This window comes from Plecotus auritus (genome assembly GCF_963455305.1).
Source record: "Plecotus auritus genome assembly, chromosome: 7".
Classification (NCBI taxonomy): domain Eukaryota; kingdom Metazoa; phylum Chordata; class Mammalia; order Chiroptera; family Vespertilionidae; genus Plecotus; species Plecotus auritus.
In genome coordinates this window covers 158,861,820-158,882,837 of record NC_137774.1, presented here as the reverse complement: position 1 = coordinate 158,882,837, position 21,018 = coordinate 158,861,820, and the positions used below count along the sequence as shown (strand labels likewise).

Here is a 21,018-nt window from a genome sequence, read left to right as displayed (position 1 = left end):
CTCAATTCACTTAACATGTATCATGCACTAATTTGGGTTGCACTTTGCTCATTGAATTAGGCACGTGTAATTTGCATTTACATGTGCCTATGTCATGTCTCGGGAAAAATTTGTAGACTGCAAAACAGCAGGATCCATTTTATAAAACATTTTGACTTCACGCAACACCAACCTCATACCTTGTCTAAGTAGGCACTGAACAAATACTTGAGTTGATGAATCTCTATATGAAACTAGAAACATTAGTTTATGGGCAGATTAGGTTAATACCCACAAAGGACTCACAACTCCCCTTTCTAACTGTCTTAGAAGTCACTCACAATTGTGCCTAAATGCAAAATTATTTTTCAAGGTCAAATTTTTTACAAATCAGGACCGTATTAACATGTAGGATTATCATGCAAAAAAAAAAACAAAAACAAAAAACAAAAAACAGATGTAATTCCAGTTATATTTTCTCTATTCAAACTTAAGAAGATTATTTGTAGCCAATAGTTCATTATAATTTGACTAGAGGCCCATTGCACGAAGATTTGTGCAATCGGCCTTCCTTCCCCTGGCTGCTGGCACCAGTTTTCCCTTAGCACCCGGGACCCAGGCCTTCACATTTGGCCGTCGCCTTCAGTCTCCGCTCCGGCCAGAGCGCCGCTCCTATAGCTCCCTCTGCCCCCAGCCCTCCCCGTCATAGCAGGCATCCCACCCTGCCTGGCCACTCTGTGCCTGCGTATGCAAATTAGCCCACCATCTTTGTTGGGGTTAATTTGCATATTCACTCCTGATTGGCTGATGGGATCGTGGAGGTAAGGTCAATTTGTATATTTCTCTTTTATTAGTGTATATAACACCCCATCCCAGTGTGAATATAAGGATTAATCCAGGTCACACATGTAAGCATTTAACATGGTGTCACATTCTCTGAATTCTAAATATGCTATTGTTATTCAATAATAAGTGTCATACCTGTGATTAAAAGCATAACAAATTATTTAATGTACACATCAATTATGAAATATCATATTGAATATAATCTAGCAATCTTTTAAAACAGTTAAAATGCTAAAATTTCCAAAATTATACATTAATTTTATGAAAAACAATATCTAAAAAATTTACGTCACTATTTGTTCATCATGTAATAATTCGAAACATGGACTTTAACTCTGAGAGACTGATATTAAAGTTGTGTGTGTGTGTTTATTGATTTGAGAGAGAGAAAGGGAGAGAAAGAAACATCACCATGAGAGAGAAACATCCACTGGTTACCTTCCCAACATGCCCTGACCAGGATTAAATCTGAAACCAGAGTATGTGCCCTGACTGGGAATCTAACCCGCCACTCTTTAGTGTATGGGATGACATTCCAACAGAGTCACACTGGCCAGGGCTATATTAAAGTTTTTAATGGACTCACCTACAAGATCTACAACTCTGAGAACATTATTAATCTTACTTATTTACTTTTTAACCTTATTACCAACACAGCTTCAATAAATGTGAGTAAATACATTCTCTGAGGTCTTGTTGGTGCAGCTCAGTGATTGAGGGTCAACCTATGAATAAGGAGTTCAACGTTTGATTCCTGGTCAGGTCACATGCCCGGGTTGCAGCCTCAATCCCCAGCAGGGGATGTGCAGGAGGCCACTGATTGATGATTCTCTCTCATCATTGATGTTTCTGTTCCTCTCTTTGATGTTTCTGTTCCTCTCTACCTCTTCCTTCCTCTCTGAAATCAATAAAAAAATATATCTTACAAAAATATATTCTCTGCTTCACAGCTTCTTTGAGATTAAATGAGGTAGTATAAATAAGGCACATGGTTCATGGCATTTAGTATGCACTCAAAAAAACAGTTATGACTTTATTGAAGTCTTAATAATGCATTTTTAATACTAGTACAAACAAATGAGATTTTCTTAGTTCAATATAACAGGAAATATCACATAGACATGTGAAGGATATTAAGGTAATACTGGATCCAAACCTAATATATGCAAATCAAGAAACCACTGTTCAGCCTTGGGCAAACTACGGCCCGCGGGCCGGATCCGGCTGTCTATCTGGTTCTCTTGCTCTCCCCTCCGCTCCTTTACTTTGAATTTATATTAGTTCACACAAACACTCCATCCATGCTTTTGTTCCGGCCCTCCGGTCCAGTTTAAGAACCCATCGTGGCCCTCGAGTCAAAAAGTTTGCCCACCCCTGGTTACTTACAAGGTCAAGGTTTAAGGCTTTCTGCATAGTTTGCTATCTAACCACTAACATCCTTAATCAAGGAGAAAAACATTTAAAAGTTTGTTGCACGCTTTCTCCAAAGGTAGTAAAATTAATTAGGGAGATGTGAAAGTTGCTGATTCATTTATTATATGTTACCAGCTTAAGTGCAAACTCCCCTGCTAGGCCTATTGCCTAAAGGAGTTTTGGTTGATTCATCACCTCTTTCACTCAGAGTGAGATCATTGATCGTTGTAAATGACTTTATTGACCCGTGGCTTGGTTCAGCATCATATGCTCCAGTGAACCAAGCAATAAACAGCTGCTAAGTGCAGGTGAGCAGTCGTCATGGAAAATTCAAGACTGAATCAGCTTTCCCTCTGCCATCAGGCTCCAGTGCTGTCACCTGGTTCTGAATTTCTTGTTTGACAGGCATGATTTTTAAGGACGAGCCCTAAAAAAATAGACCTTCCTATGGAGTTTCATGACTTTTAACGAGTCATAGAGGGCACTCTATTTTGGAATCTGTATTCCAAATCTGGATCTATAGGCATAGCTATACTGCATATTAATAGTTTATTAAATGTTAGTGGAAATTCAAGCCAAATGCAACTTAATAAAATAACATCATATTTAAGGACTAAAATAACATTTTAGGAATCATCTGATGGTTTTAAACACTTGAAAGGAATATAAATATAATTTAAAAAAGAGGTAAAGGTAATTCAATAGTAGAGAGATCCAGAGTAAGAGCCTCAGGTGCCACCAGATCTCCTTAACAGGTTCCCACAGTTAGCAATAGCCTGATCTTTAGGACCCTCTTCTTTTTAGAGCTGATTATTTTAAATGAAAAAAACAACAACAGCAACAACAAAAAAAAAGTCTCTTCCATCAGACTTAGTTTGAGATGGATTGGGAATCAAGTTTTATTGTTGTCAAAGGTACACACTAGCCCTGACCGGTTTGGCTCAGTGGATAAAGCATCGGCCTGCAGACTGAAGGGTCCCAGGTTCAATTCTGGTCAAGGGCATGTACCTTGGTTGCGGGCACATCCCCAGTAGGGGGTGTGCAGGAGGCAGCTGATCAATGTTTCTCTCTCATCGATGTTTCTAACTCTCTAACCCTCTCCCTTCCTCTCTGTAAAAAATCAATAAAATATATTTTTTAAAAAGGTACACACAAACATTTGTCAAGTCAATAAATTAATTAAAAAGTAAATTCTAAAATTATATGTATTACCAAGAGAATAAAAAGAAACTCTTACAAAAGACATAGCTGAGAAAGAACTGTTAATCAAAATATACCAAGAATCTGTAAAGCTGAACAATTAGAAAGCAAACAATGTTTTTTTAAAAAATGAACCAAACACTTAAACATACACTGCATTGAAAGAAAATATACAGATGGAAAATGATCATAGAAAACTGATCCATATCGGCCCTTGCCAGGTAGTGCAATTGGTTAGAGCATTATCCCAATATGCCAAGGTTGTGGGTTCAATCTCCAGTACAAGAAGCAACCAATGAAAGCATAAATAAGTGGAACAACAAATCAATGTTTCTCTCTCCCTCCCCCCTCCTCTCTCTCTCTCAAATCAATAATTATTCTTTTAATGAGGCACATAATATTTACTTAGGGAAATGCAAATTAAAACAATGAGGTAGCACTGCACACTTATTAAAAAGGCCAAAATCCAGAACACTGAAAACACCAAACTCTGTCAAGGATGTGGAGCAACAAGAACTCTAATTTATTGCTGGTAGAAATGCAGACAGGTACCACTATTTGAAGATAGTTTGGAGGTTTCTTACAAAACTAAACACTCTTACCATACAACACAACAAATGAATTGAAAACTTACGTCTACCTATAAACTTGCACATGGATGTTTATAGCAGCTTTATTTCATAATTACTAAAACTTAGAACAACCAAGATATCCTTCAGTAGGTAAAAGGATAAATAAATTGTGGTACATCCAGAAAATGAAATGTTTTAGTGCTAAAAAGAATAAGGTAACAAATCATAAAGGACATGGAAAAATCCCAAATGGGAATTACTAGTGAAATAAGATAGCCTGAGTAGTCTAGCTACTATACAATTCCAACTATAGGACATGCTTGAAAAGGCAAAACTGTGGAGACAGTGAAAAGATCAGTGGTTGCCAAGGTTTGGGGTGAGAGATGAGTGAATGGTGGAACAGAGCGAGTTTAAAAGTATAAGTGCAGTAGAAGATGATTCCCATAATCCGAATAGTTGCAGGTTCACAGATGAACAGGTTAATATATGCAACCCCTTTACTCATTCTTATCTTGTAATATCTTTATTACTAACTTATTTCAGTTATCAAAAAGTCCATCACATTCTCAAAAAGTTCAAAACAAAATGACATTGCATTTTTATTTGAAAATGTGAATGCTATGATATTATGCTAAAACCTGTACCATAAACCTCAAATCAGAGTCTGCTGTGTACAAAAGATGAGGCAATGGTTTTTACAATGATATTCAAAGTTTTGATGATAAAAATGTAGGAAATCTATACTAATAAAAGGGTAATATGCTAATTAGACTGGATAGACCGGATGTCTTTCAGATGTCATTCCAGACATCCTTCCTAACTAAGCCGGGGGTGTGGCTGGCCTGCAAACCACCCGCAGCCCCTCACCCAGGCCGGCCACACCCCTCAGCAGCCCCCCCCCCCCCCCAATTGGAAGTGTGGCTGGATTGCAAACCCTGCGGCCCCTTGACCCGGCTGGCCCCACCCCCCAATGGGGATGCCTCCACCCCAATCCAGAACCCCCTTCAGGGAAGGCCAGCTGGCCCCTACCCCTGCACCAGGCCTCTATCCTACATAATAAAAGGGTAATATGCAAATTGACCCTAACAGCAGAACGAACCAGAATGACCGCTGGACCAGTCACTATGATGCCCACTGACCACCTCTTGGTCCCTTCCCCCGGCCTTCAAGCATGGATCACTCAATGGCGAACTGGAACCAGGGGTGGATGGCAGCAGGGGGTGGGGCCAGCTGCAGGCAGCTGGGGAAGATGGCCCTGATCGCAGGCCAGGCCTAGGGACCGTACCTGCACATGAATTTTGTGCGCTGGGCCTCTAGTGTTAATTATAAAATTCATAGATAGAAGACATTGTCATATAAAAACTAGAGATCTATAATAGAAAATAGGTGACCTACATTGAACATTCACAAATCCAAAGGGTAAAGAAATTTGGTGGGAATTGATTTTTTACTCAAAATAGTTAATACATATAATAGAGTCTTGAAGGAGAAATAGAAGTTAATACCAAGAATTTTAAAATTGCTTGGGGACAAGGAGCAGTATACGTTATAGCTATACAAGAGAAACACTATTATTTTTTAATAATGCCTGAGGAAATTTCTTAGAATCAGTGTGAGGGAATATTTGATGAAATACTTGAGAGCAGTCTTATATACCTCAGTTATTAAACAAAATATAGAACAGCTTTATTAACTAACTTTTTATTTTTTTTTAAGATTTTTATTGATTTTTAGAGAGAGAGGGAGGGAGAAGAACAGAAAAAAACATCTATGTGAGAGTGAAACATCGACTGGCTGCCTCCTGCATGCCCCTACCAGGATCCAGCCCAAAACCCAGGCATGTGTCCAGGAATCAAACCAGCATCCTTTAGGAGCATGTGACAACATCCAACCCACTGAGCCACACTGGCCAGGGCTAATTAAGATTTTTTAAAAAAATTATTGTTCAATTACAGTTACATTCAATATTATTTTGTATTAGTTTCAGGTGTACAGCATAGTGGTTAGGCAACTAGATAATTTACAAAGTGATCCTTCTAATATTTCAAGTACCCACCTGGCACCGTGTATAGTTATTACAATATCATCCTATATAACAAAAGGGTAATATGCAAATTGACCGTAATGGTGGAATGACCAGAATGACTGCTTGACCAGTCACTATAAGGTGCCCTGACCACTTCATGGTCCCTTGCCCCAGCCTGCAGTCTCCCATCACCAGATGGCGAACAAGGACCCGGGGGTGGGTGGAGGGGGACGTGGGTGGTGCCAGGTCAAGGCACCCACCCCGCCAGTAACCCACACACAGAGAATGACCCGCAGAGGGAGCAGGGCCAGCAAGCGGGCGGGAATGGCTGACTTCTGGGTCCCTCCCCCCAGATGTCAGGCTCCGACCACCCAATGACGAATGGGGAACCAGGGCTGGCTGTGGGGATTGTGATCACAAGCCAGGCCTAGGGACTGTGCCTGTGCATGAATTTTGTGCATTGGGCCTCTAGTTGACTATATTCTCTATCCAGGCATCCTCAAACTACGGCCCGCGGGCCACATGTGGCCCGCCGAGGACATTTATCCGGCCTGCCGGGTGCCGCTGCCTGTCCTGCTTAGTAGCTGACTCATCCCGGGCCCGCAGTGCGCATAGGAATTTGTTCATAGTTTTTTTTTAAACTATAGTCTGGCTCTCCAACGGTCTGAGGGACAGTGAACTGGCCCCCTGTTTAAAAAGTTTGAAGACCCCTGCTATGCTGTACTTTTTATATCCTTGTGACTATTTTGTAACTACCAATTTATACATCTTTTTCTTAAATTGTATTTCATTATTTCTCTTTATTTTTATTGTTAACACTTTTACAGATATCCCCATCCCTCCCCTGCTTTTCCAGCTTCTACCCAGCCCCTGCCCGCCAACCCTTCCCTCTAAAGATTACCACTCTCTTGTCTGTGTCTCTGGGTTATGCATGTATGTTCTTTGGCTAATCCCTTTGATGCAGTTGTAATAACCTGGTTATTATTTACAGGAAAGGAGGAAAGGGAAGACTAGATATAGTCATGCCATTTATACAGTTTTGCCAAAAAGCTGCATTTAACACTCCAAGTCTGTTCCCTGCTGATTGGTAGGGGAAGGCACTAGAGGAAGACAATTTAGAAGCATGCCCAATAAAAGTCTGAGTGGCATGGGAAGGTGCCTACCTGTCTGCCAGTCATACCTGGGAACAAATTAGTGGCCAGGGTGGGCGTGGCCACCACAAGCATGCAAAATCTAAATACATAAACTTCCAAACAAAGGAAGTTCCCTCTCTCCTGTCTCTCTGGTGTTCCAGGCTCCTGGCTGCCCTGTTGCAGGGGCATGCCCCCCTGTGCCCACAGGCTCATGGCCATATGGGGCTGCAAACATGCACTAATGGACTCTCATTAGCTCGGATGATAAGCCACCTCAGCTGCAACATGGAACAAAATCTGGACACTGGCCTGGTTTCTGGCTCTGCTGGAGCCCCTGCCTCTCTTCCAGGACTGGCTTAAGGGGCAGGAGACTTTGGAACCTGAGAAATACAACTTCACACAAATAAAGCCTTCTTCTACATCCCTTCCTCCAAAGGCAGCTTCTGAAAAATTTTATTTCAGCAGCAAGAACTTCACTCTCTCAAACAACAGGGGAGTTTAATTCTCCAGTAACACCTTCACCTTCTTTTATCCAGTGCCCCCAACCTTTCTGACAATCTGTTCCATGTAGTCTTGCCTCAGTTTCTATTTTAATAATATGAAACATGTAAAGACATGGTTACCAAAAATTAATTCAAGTCAGAATACTTTATATAAAAATATTGAAAGACATACTAGTACCACCTATACAATAATGCAATTAGGGTTAAATCATAGAATAACTGATTTTATTTAGTACTTTTTAATCTTTAATATGCTAAGCATCCCCTGGAGATATTGTTAAAATGCAGATAGTAGTTCAGTCGATTCTGGAGTATTTCTATTATGTGTAACAACCCCTAGTTAATGTCAATTCTATTGGCACACGGATCATGCTTTGAGTAGCATGTTTTTACCACGCTATACTAGCCCATGTAACCTAGAACATTATTTCTACAACACGTGGAAAACCTAACTCCAAAAGTGGTGAGGTCTGACCACACGGAGTGGATCATTATTGTAGGCCCATTATCATGAGAACAAAAATGCATGTGACTCTGCCACAAATAATAACTTTTTATGTTCCCAATACCATACAGCTGAAAAATAAGGGGCAGGGTGGAGTGGGTAATAGCATATTGGTTTCAACCGGAAGTGTTTCATGAAGGTATCATCTAAACACATTAACAGACTAAAATTTACAAGTTAAATTATGACACATAGATTTTCCTTGTTTGGTGAGCATTTGGAGCACTGTTTTGATCTTTAACTGAATAGATATGTTCTTTTGTACTTTTTGTATATAATACCCAGGTCTAAAATGTGTCTTCAACATTTTTCCATTTAATTATTGAGAATAAGTTCAACTTGTTTTTGTTTTTTTTTTATAAATAAAATCAAAAGAGGAAACTACTTAAATGCTAGTGAGTAGTTTTGTAATCAGTGTTCATTGGGTTTGAAAATCTTCTGCTGATGCAGTTGAGATACCCAGTCACAAGTTTAAACTGAACAGCTGGTTGTGACAGACCTAAAGTGTGCTTAGTACGCATAAAATACTAACTGGTATGTTGAGGAAGTTCTGTTGCTTTAGGCAACTCATTTATTTATATTAGATGCAGTACAGTAGTGGTCCCAGCAGAGCTTCTTAAACTCTTTATTAGCCAAAACAAAATGAAATTCTAACCTAACTCAGTCTAAAATTGAAAATGAGAGAAGTCAGTAGGGAAGCCTATTTCTAATTATTTGCCCGACATTCCCCAATTATAAAAAGGGCCCGGAGCATGTGCATACCATTATAATTATCAACATTTAGGATAACTGCTTATACCTTAGAGCAAATCAGATCTTTAACTCCATGAATTAAAAACACTTAAAGACTTATGATCCAAAAAGTCCATATTCCATAGCATCATACATATATTCTGGTAATGTGTTTGCCTATTTCTCTAGGGATTATAGTCCTCATAGAGACCCTACACCCAACCATACTGGTTTACATGCACTATTGCCAATCCTCCACGGTCATTCTGAACCTCCTCCTTCTCCCCTCAATTCTTTATGTGCACCTCTTATAATTTTAGAGACACCACACATATCAAGTTTTCTAGGATTCCTTTTCAGACTGCACAAAGAAAAAAGTAACTGATTTCCTCATTGTCTCATTTTGCACAGCAATTTGCATTGAAAAACGGTGATTACTGCATACCGTATTATATTTTCTATTTTGGAGGAGAGAACAATTCCCCCAAACTTTCACTTGGACCTCCCCCGCCCCCCCCCCCCCCCATAACTTCACATTAAGGGTCAGAAATCTAATGCGAGAATGTTGCCATTAGCCAAGCCCAGGAGGAGGACAGGGCCCAGAGCTGCTGTGTCATTACCTCAGCACCCAAGGCTCTGGTAGTCTAACTTAGTCTCTGCTCTTGTCCAGGCTGCCATGGGTGCTGCACTTCGTGGGCGCAGCTGTGAAAGAGAGTCTAGTGCCTTTGTGTTAAGATTCTCAATTTTCCCCTGGGCTTGGGAGAGAGGTGGCTTTCTTTCAAACTATCTACTCTCTTTCCTGGCTTTTCCCAGGCTTGGATCTTTAGCCTGGCCAATCATTTTCCCAGATTTTCTCAGGTTTGTCTCCTCCCCTTTATGGTTGCCATCTTGGCTCCTGCTTCCTATGCCCCCAGGGAAAAAACTTCCCCTGTGCTGTCTTCCCCCTTTAGTAGGGCGGACTCCTGGGGTGACTGTAAATCTTAGTCAGGCTTAATCAGATATCTACTTCTGATTGATTTGCTTCCACCCTTTTGGTTAATATCTAACTAACTAGTCTACATTAATAAAACCAACCCCTGGACCCAACATTGGTATCACAGTCCTTTCAGTTCTCCGGGAATCCACTCTAAGTACCAACTCTTTATACAGCCAGTACCGAGTCAGGAAAATAGAAGCCACAAGTTATTTCAGCAGTAAGTTGAATATATACCTTAGAAGACTGAAAATGCAAGAAACAGACAGTGAGGTAGGAGAATGGTGGGAAATACTGGAAGCAGTTATCACCCTTAAGGCTGGGAGAACAAAGACTTTCTTGGTTCTTTTTCTATGAGCTTTCATATTCACATACATGCTTTTAAACAGAGTGACATGAACAAAACTTTAATTTTCACTCTCTGTCTTGAAGTATGTTCCCCACCTTTTTTTTTTTTTTAAACCAAGGACTTTGAAATATTTTGTTTTTCCAAGGACAGCTTCTTATTAAGGATTGGAGAACCTAAAAGATAGAGAAGGGTCTCCTGATGTGAGGGAAAAGGACACAGCTTGCCTCAGTACTATAAGCCATGAGGGGCACAAGGAGGTCAGTTCTTTGAGGATCGGAAGTGCCTGAAAACAGGAAGCAAATGCTACTTGAATCAAGTGCTGCTGAGGTGAAGAGCACTGTGAGGTAATGCTGACAAGAGGCAGCAAACAAAAAGGTCTTTTGCCATCATCTGGCCTTCTACCTCCCTTTTTACTTCCTTGTCAGAACCTAACAGGAAGCAAGCTAGAGAAGGAGAAATGTTCCTTCAACAACCTTCACCCAATGTTAGATGACGGAGGGGCATGTTTGGTGTTAAAAAAAAAACACATAGTTTAGTTACAGGCATGATTTATGTCTTGTGCCCTAGATTTGGAACCCCTAATCTATTCTTTATTCATCTTTGGAGACACATCTGGAATAGCTTAGAATACAATTTCCTACGTATTGGCTGTCCAGCAAAGGTTCTTGAATGAAGAAGAAATGATAAAGACATACGTTAGATCAGTTTTTTTCCAGCATTGTGAATTCAGAAGCACTTAATGTAAGTGTAAATCCTGCTGTTGATTATGTCAGTCACTCTTCTAAACGTTTTTCTTATCTTTCTTTTTTTTCTTCTAAACTTTTTACCCATATGAAATTATTGGACCTTTGGATCATCTCTTTAAGATAAATACCATTATTTTCCTTATAAAGTGTATAAAACTCAGGCTAACACACAACAAAATAACACCACCACCAAAAACCAAAAACATAAACAAAACAAAATCTTTTCTAAGGTTTTAGAGGCAATATAAGATAGTGTTGTTTTATTTGTTTTGTTTTTAAATCTTTATTGTTGGGAGTTTTACATATGTCTGCTTTTCTCCTCATTGACCTCTTCATTGTGTTTTAAAAAAATGTCCTTCAGAAACAGAGAGACAGAAAGACTTGAATTTGATATTCAACTCTCCATTCTCTTTTCCCCTCTATCAAATGAATTTTAAATTGGGTTTCAGCGATTTACTTTTGAAAATTTCTAATGTTTTCAGTGATAATGTTGTTGCTATGGGTCAATGTGTTCTGTACTCAGTAGATTTAAGAAAGAGTTTTACAAGCAGTATTCCTGACAATGAATTGGTCAGTTCTCTAGTTACAGCTATATTGATTTATGACAGAAGCATTCAATAACTAGACTGTATAAATTATACCCTGGGTATCTCTACCAGTCAACAACTAGCCTTTATAAAAAGAATATTAAGAGCACATATAAATTATTAAATAAATGTCAAGAAAGGGCATTTCAGAATATAAGTCAATTTACAAGAAATAAACATGCCAACACTCATACCAACACACAGAGAAGGAGACAGTGAGAGAGAAGACAATGGAATTTTAAAAACATTTCCTGTTATTTTTCTATTGGTTACTTTTTTAAAATATATTTTCATTGATTTCTGAGAGGAAGGGAGAGGGAGAGAGAGATAGAAACATCAATGATGAAAGAGAATCATTGATCGGCTGCCTCCTGCACGCCCCACACTAGGGATCGAGCTGGCAACCCCGGGCATGTGCTCTTGGCCGGAATGGAACCTGGGACCCTTCAGTCCACAGGCTGACGATCTATCCACTAAGCTAAACCAGCTAGGGCTATTGGTTACTTCTTAACATCTTCAGAGACTGTTGGTTTTATTTATGCATCAGGTACACCTTTAGCTGTGCATTGTTTTAAGAGACTTTCCAAATTTACTTTGCTTAGCAAAATAGTTCAATCTTTTGACTCTTATTTCAACCTATTTTAAATAAAAATCAGTGCCCCAATAGGGAGCATAAAAAATTCTCTACCTTGTATGTTCTACCTTACAATGCTTTCACCAAATAAATTAAATTTTGTTTTTTAAAAGATATTTGATAATATATACTGCATAATGACCCTGTATTCATCCATAGCTCTTTCTACTTGAAGAGATGTATGTATACATATTAACTTACCTATCACAAGACAACTGAAGTCGTTCCATTGAGTAGACAGAAAAGCAGATGCAGAGCAGTTAAGTGGCAGAGGTAAAAATTGTGTAAGTACCTACTTCATGTAAGGAGTGAAACACAAGACCTTTCACGAACTCTGCCACCACTCTTAAATGCAAAGAAAGAAGCGGGGGGAGCAGGAGGGTGGGAGGAAATTGGAGATATGAAAAAAAATATATAAAATATATTTACATATTTTATACTAATAAGAACCAATGTTTTCATTTATTCCTTTGACTAATAGGCATTGATAAGTATGATGAATATTGATTGCACTTTGAGGACTCAAAAAATAAATGCATTTCCCTTTTTTATTTATATCGTTTGAATACAAGGATGGAATAGAGATATAGTAAATGTGCAGTTGATGATACAAGGTCTTAGGTGATCAACAGTAGAAAAGGTCTCAATAGGGATTTGTAGAAATATTAATAATTATTGAATTAGTAGAGATGATAAAGAAGACCAATGAAATCAGGATGATTATCATAGGCAGAAACTAAAAGACAGCTTTTTGGGGATGGAGAATATACAGCTTAACTTGAGCTAGGAATAATGAGCAATGTTGTCAGAAACTTTGGTCAAGGTCAGATTCTGAAGACTCTCCATCTGCTTAAGGATTTCAGATATTCTCTTATAGGCAATATCATGCCAGATATTTCTAACCGCAGATAATATGGCTAGAAAGTGCAATATGGAACTGAATATATTAAATTATGTCCCATAATTAAATTTTAGTGCTTAAAAATAGAAAATTATTAATATCCAAATAATTGACAAATGTGGCATTGAATTATTTGATTGCTCTAGTTTCATTCTGTCAAAGCCCTATATCATGAATAGCAAATGCATGTTACAAGTAATGGACTACAATTTCCCCCTGTTCTCCCCCTCCCACACACATCCTGTCCAGCAAAGGGGAAATCAAAACATAATTTGGCAAGGAAGGATTGTCAATTGATTCTGGACATGTTTCCTGAAGATCCACGATGTGCCTTAGGATTATTCTCAACATGGCACAAGCAGCTATTACCAATTAAAAGTATATGCCAAAACCAAGTAATAACACATGCCTATTAGCATGACTGAGATTCAAAACACTGACAACACCAAATTCTGGCAAGGATGTGGAGCAACAGGAACTCATTCATTGCTGGTAGTGATGCAAGATGGCACAGCCACTTTGGAAGACAGTTTGACAGTTTCTTACTAAACTAAATGCACTCTTATCATATGGATAAGCAATTATGCTCATTGGTACTTGACAAATAAACTGAAAACTACGCCCATGCAAAAACTTGCACATAGGTGTCTATGGAAGCTTTATTTGCAATTGCAACTAAGATTTCCTTCAGTAGTTAAACAAACTGGTTAATCTATACAATGGAATACTATTCAGCAACAAAAAGAAATGAGCCAACAAGCCACAAAAAAGACGTGGAGGGACTTTAAATGCATATTGCTAAGTGAATGGAGCCAATCAGAAATGACTGCATACCACATGATTCCAACTATATGAGATTTATGTAAAGGCAAAACAATAGAGACAGTAAAAACAGAGACTCAAGGAGATGGAGGGAGATGCATAGGGGGATTTTAGGGCAGTGAAACTGTTCTGCATGTAGCTATAATAATGGATGTATGTCATTACTCAGTTGTCAAAACCCATAGAATATACAAGACACAGAGTGAACCCTAATGTAAGCTATGGTTATTAGTTAAAAATAATTTATTAATACTGACTCATTCATCCTAACAAATACATCACACTAATGCAAGATATTAATAACTGAGGGAACTGGCAGGGTAGGGGACATGGAGGTGAGGGAATATATGTTTTTCTCTCTCATTTTTCAGTAAACCTAAAACTGATCTAAAAATTTAAGCCTGTTCATTTAAAAAATGTATATGTCATAAATGTGCAAAACCCATTTGCTATGCCTGCTCTAAGATGTTATTTGTTATACACTATGGTTCACTGCTGAATCTTCCACCTCCTTTATTTTTGCCAAGCGTAGCTGAGAGAGATAAGTTGAGATGAGTGGCATTATATATCTAGTAGCCAAGAATGAGCACTCATTCTTATTTCTATTTATACCTTATTGAGTCTATGATTAATAAATTGTATGTGTCCCTCTAATATATTATCTTCCATTAGTCTCAGTACCATGTGCCACATTCCTCTCATTTACTGGAATTCAGTAAACAACAAGGTGTTAGGATTCAGTTACATGACTCAAGACACAGTTCTAATGGATAGGAAGCAATACTCATTGGAAGAAGCACAATATGACCCATCTAAGGTCAGATTCTAATATAAAGTAACTAGAGATAATCATCATGTCTGTGTACATGTCTGTGTGTGTCGGTGGTAGGGGAGGAATTAGATACAGTGAGGATAATTTATTAAAGTAGGAACTTGAATATATAGAATACAGTAAAGGTGGCTTGTTATATTTTCACTAGAGGCCCAGTGCATGAAATTTGTGCATGGGGGGGGGTCTCTCAGCCCAGCCTGCACCCTCTCCAATCCAGGACCCCTCAGGGGATGTCCAACTACTGGTTTAGGCCCAATCCCACAGGACTTCTGGCTCCTAACCACTCCTGCCGGCCTGATCGCCCCTAACCACCTCTGCCTGCCGGCCTGATTGCCCCCTAACTGCTCCCCCCGCTGGCCTGATCGCCCCCTAACTGCTCCCCCCTGCCAGCCTGATCACCCCCGAACTGCTCCCCCTTGCTGGCCTGATCACCCCTAACTGCTCCCCCTGCCGGCCTGATCACCCCTAACTGCTCCCCTCTGTGGGCTGATCGCCCCTACCTGCCTCTGCCTCGGCCCCTGCCACTGTGGCTTTGTCCGGAAGGACATCTGGAAGATCTCTAGTCTAATTAGCATATTACCCTTTATTAGTATACATGTTATTCAAACTCTATAAAACAACTATGCCTATATTTAAACACACATTCTCACCCAATGATACACAGACATAGTTTCACAAAGACCAACCGGCCAAGGAATGATTATTAGAGAATGCAATTCAGTTCATTGGTAATGGTGACAGCAACAATAACATAAAATCATTTACACTTCCCAATTATTAGCATCATCATTCTCAATCCATTTGATTACACTCAATAGGAATGAGCTATCTTGTTTCCTTTGAAAATTTAATGTTAGCCCAATAATATTAGCAGTTACCCATAACAGTTACCAATTTTCTTACTTCCCACATCTCAATAGAGCTTTCTCCCCATACCATGTGAGGTATAGAAATGTTACTGCCAGTTGTATTTCCACTCCTTTACCATTATATAGAAAATATAAAAATTTATCATGCATTGTTATATTTACCTTTTGGTTCTGGGCAAAATTTTGCAACATAAAAAATTCATGTACAGTCACTGGTTTTTCATTTCTTTGTTTTATTTTCCATTTTAGCCCCTTTCTCCATCCCCAGTGCCATGCTACTTTAACATAAAAAAAAAACAAACAATATATCTTTAGAAGAATTTAGAGTTCAAAAAATATTTTCATGCAGATTAAATCTAATATATAGCATTTATATTAACCACTCAAGTCTAATTATTCAATAACTCATATCACCAAAACCTAATTATGTGAGAAAGAATGCCAACGTGTACCAGGTAGACATGGAATGATCCCCAGACAACTGTATAAATTATACTAGTTGCATTAAAAATTCAGTCTTATCAAGGCATGAAAATGTTCAAACAAAAAATAAAGCCCTTACAAGTTTACTTTCAGAACACCAGTAAAGAAAAAAATCATGTACCATTTCCATCTTCCCGTTTTCTTTAAGCAATTATTCTTCTACCCTGATAAGTTGAGCCACTCAATAAAGGATCGAAATTCCATGTTTCATTGCTCAGAATCTCTCCCCTTCTCTCACTTCCCCAAATACGTTTTTCTCAGAAGGTTATGTCACATCTTTCTCATTTCCTGGAGCTTGCATAATTTGATGGAAAGCCTAGAGCCACTAAATAGATTGCTTTTGCATTTGGACATTATTAAATGCTGACTAATTCCCCCAAAAGTCCTGTAGTCAGAAAACATTTTTATCTCTGAGTCTGTTCTCTATCTATGAGTATGTTTTTATTTTGTTTGTTAGTTTATTTTGTTCCACATATTCATGGAGAACAGACTGACAACTGTCAGAGAAGAGGGAATTGGGGGGCTGGTGAAATAGGTGAAGGGATAAAAAATTTTAAAAAGCAAACAAACAGAAAACAAAACAAAAACATAGATACAGACAACAGCATGGTGACTGTCAGACAGAAAGGGGAGTGGGGAGAGATAATGGGGGGGGGATGAAAGGCAATGGAAGAAGATGACTTGAGATGGTGAATACATAATACAGTATACAGATGATGTATGATATATTTATACCTCTGAAACCTACCTAATTTTATTAACCAATGTCACTCCAATAAATTCAATAAAAAGAAAAGAAGCAAACATCTTTGTCTATTGTGGAATTGGGAGAAATGTGTACCCATTTATTAGGAAAGTCTGTGGTCCTATTCAATATTTATGGCTTTCAAAGGGATATTGGAAAGACACTCCCTCATAATTTACTCTTGTATCAACTCTGTGTTTATTCATGAAGACTTCATATAGTGTGATGAAGAAAAAATTTTGGAATTTATACACATTCCCTACATGTGTATGGATAGTAAAAGTATCCTAGTGTTTTCAATCCTTTCATGTCTATTTTTTTTGCAAAACAAGTAATATTCTATTTTGCCTGCCTGCTATTCTCTTCTGAAAGCAAATTGCATGAGTCACTCATTCTCTGTGCTGTTCACAGAAATTTGCAGACAATTGTAAAACAAGTTTTTTCCCTTCAGCTTTTTCCATTACTTTAACATTTATTATGATGCTAGTTGCAAAACATATAATCTCTAAATTTGCCTAAAATCAGTCATTTTAATATTTCAATCCATTATTTTTTAAATATACATAATTTTTTAGATGATACATTTAGAAAATATAGAATAAATGCTCTTTCCTTGTATAAATAAATAATTCTTAGTGATCTGAAATGTTTCCTTCTGTGGGGGTAGAGAAAGCTACTTCAAGCATCATTCACATCTTAAAAATAGGGAAAATACTTTACGAAAGCTGTATAACTGCTCTCAGTGGTTTGCTGAGTATAACACAGGAAGAAAGAGCCCCCTAATGGTTCAGATATCAATAAAAAACAGAGCAGACTACTTTTCTCAGTTCTTGTTGGTTCACTGTGGTTAACATGAGCAATCAGGGCAGACATCTGATACCATGGAAGTAAATTCAAGGTTGAATAAAAGGTCAAACGGGGCCCTCTCAAAAATGCATGGAAAACTGAAAATTCCTAAACTGAACTAAGCAAGCTGCTAAATTTCAGACTCTGACTAGCACTTGTACACATGAGTGCTAGCATACCTGTTCTTCCTGAATCCTGTGCTGACGAACACTGATCTGGATGGAATGCAGGAGATACATTTATTACATAGTTTTTAAGGGTGAGGTGTTATTTAAAGAATTGCCTTTGTTTTCAATCATGCGACCATTTTCTATTAAGAAAATAGAGAGTCTTTTCCCTTATAGGAGTAATTACAGAATTTCTAAGGTAACAAAAAAGAGAATCAAAGTAATAATGAAGGTAAGCTAAGACGAATGATGTCTAAATGTCAGAGGCACGTAATTTCAGAAATTTTAAAAAATATATTTTAAAGAAAAAAACGTATCTATAGATAGAAACAACATTAAGATTGATGTTTTCATCTATATATACTAACATGTTGTCTCATAAAAAACACACACAATACAGTTGAGAATTGATTTTCTTTAATGTATATAACTTATATAACCCATAAATAAGTGTGATAAGAAAACTGTGCTGTATAAATAGGTTAGACACCTAAAACTGTTGCTATAAAAATTACAGGATTTCTGTAACTTTGTGTATTAAATGACTAGATAAATTAGTTATACCTTAATTATAGCTTTCATTCCGAAATGTCAGATTTTGGGCATAAACAATAAAATGGAAGGATTAAAAGCACACTTTTTATGAGTTGCACAAAAGTTAGCATATTAATATAATGTATGCACATCAATAATTTGCAAAACAAGGTTATAAAAGATTTTTGTGTGGGAATTTCATATGCTATTGCTACTATATACATAAATGTATGCTCTATAGTTGTGCCACCTTCCTCATTTAATAGTTTAGCATTAGGTTCTCAAACTAAATACTCAAAAGCAATGTACATAATTTTTTAAATGACTCAATGCAAAGACAAAAAATTCAATATTCTCTAATGTACATTTATATTCCTTTAGAAAACCTATACTTTTAAAAAGTTATAGCAATATAATCATTCCCTTTGATATGGTTATTATAAATAGAAATATCTAGGTAGCTATAATATGTATAATATTATGAAGCATTAAACATCATTTTACATTTAGAAGAAAAAAATGAATGACCAATTGTGTTCTTCAAATATGCAGTTATTCATCCCAAACAAGGGAAAAACACACACACAAACACAGCAACTCAGAATGTCTGATATTCCTAACTTCAACTATATTGCTTCCATGAGTGTTGACAACCATGTTCTTATTTGAAACATTCAATAACATCTTTTACAGTTTAGCCTACTTATCCCAGATGACAGTTTGGTCTTTGATCAGAGGAGTGACTCAGGGAACTTCACTCAAAAGGTCAACCGGAGAAGCTCTTAGGGTAAAAGATCCCTCTTCATTGCTCCAAAAGCAAATAAGTTGACATCAAACATCTCACAAATCACTTTAGTTCCCGTAAAGATGAAATCAACCCTTTATGTCTGTTATCACAATGGTGTCTCTTTAGCAAGTGACATCTGTGACCTATGAGCCTAAGGTAAGTCAACTACATGATCACTGCATTGCCCAGCTCATTATTCCTGTCCCATTATTCACATTCCATATCTTGCTGGTAAAAAATTAATATGCGCAAAGTTTCTATACATTCACAGACACTTTACCAGCACCTACCATCAATGACACTTAAACAGCAATTGATGCAACTGCAGCTCTAGCTATAAACTCTGGAATTGTTTAACACCTCGAGTCTTACTTCTTTGCCTTAGCTCAGTACTTTCTTAAAACCAAGTGCTAGCCATCAATAACTTAGCCATCAGAGAATGACAGTCTAATGTTCATCATTTAAGACATATCATGTTTATGTTGAAGAGTTAAGACTGCAATAAAATGACAGATTTAGAAAAAAAAAAACATTAATCCTGGACAAACACTAAAAAGTCCACACTAGCTTCTATGTCTGCATGAAAGATAATAGTAGGCAATTAACACTTAATGGCCTTTTCATGTTATGGTATTATTTCTCAAAGTTGTTTAAGAGCTAAGAATATATGTAAACATATTTTAAGGTTGTCACCAAAAATGCTCTTTTAGTAGGTACTTTATTTCTCCTCTTCATACAGAGTATTTGCTACAAAAACTTATAATCAAGTAGTCTTATTAAAAAAAATATATATATATGTATACACACATATGTATATATGTACATATATATTTATATAACTATTCATCACACATTTCTAAATAAAAATGCCTGTATATTACATTGAATTTAACACATCATTGCCAACTCAGTTTTTAAACCATGCAAAGGTCTGCTGTATTTTACTACAAATGACTAAAAATGACTCCAGAAATAACATTTGAATCTCCTTACCTGGAGCATGAAACTGTTTCTGTTCAATTCTGGAACAAAGTGAGACTGGAAGGAGGAAGGAGCACTTGATTTTTGTTTCTTTTAGAAATCCTCTCTAATGATGCAGGAGTGAGATGAACTATTCCAAGGTGAAGTCTGTTATTTCTGGCTGGGGCTCGGAGCTGACATTCTCTTGTAAAAGAAAAGGCACCTCAGTAAGTTGTTGACTGAGGGAGCCACGTAGAAAGCAAGACAATCAGCACCGGCAGTCACTGTGATGCTCTGGAACGCGCACCGCCTCCCTCCCCACCTGCGTTCCCCCTCTGTCTGCTTTCACCCTGCCGCTCTCAGCTCTGAGTCTCAGCTCCTGCTGCTGCTGTATAATCAATCTAGCCTGTCTGAAGATAAGAGTCCTCTATTTAACCAGCCAATCAATAGCAAGGATTGCACTGTCAGTCCCAAGAGTCTTTTCCAAGAGAGGTACAAACAATAAGAGTTTTGCCAGCAGTTTAGCCAAGTATTTTTCATTATTTTATCTCCCCTTGAGATAGGGCTTGAGAGAGCAGAGGTTCAAGGGAAGCTTAGTGTTATTGCAGATTTTTGTATTTTAAAAACGTAACCATTCTTATCCAGCTGCTATTAATTAATCATGACTCACCTGCACATCCTATTCATCATCAGGTAAAATTTCTACAGAGTTGTCTGTATGACAAAAATCTTTGTAATTCAAATATATAGGGAAAAACTCACCAGCAAAATTGCAAACACTGACAAAGCCTTTTGCTAGAAACGATGATGCCTTCAGTAGCCTGTATGGCTTGGACCAATTAAAGAATATCCTATTATATTGATTGCTGTTAAA

At 37.8% G+C, this 21,018-nt stretch overlaps 1 protein-coding gene across 9 annotated transcripts in view; it reads right to left on the bottom strand.

Moving 5' to 3' along the window:
- CDH18 (cadherin 18) overlaps window positions 1-20,542 on the bottom strand; it is a 727,687-nt gene extending 707,145 nt beyond the window's left edge. For 4 of the 9 annotated variants that reach the window (XM_080682144.1, XM_080682138.1, XM_080682145.1 and 1 more), the window contains exon 1: window positions 20,178-20,518. The gene's annotated coding sequence lies outside the window, so the exon portion shown is untranslated. Of the gene's footprint in view, window positions 1-20,177 lie in introns of all 9 variants that reach the window. The other 5 variants (XM_080682139.1, XM_080682135.1, XM_080682142.1 and 2 more) reach the window with 5 other exon arrangements.
- Window positions 20,543-21,018: the final 476 nt, after the last annotated feature.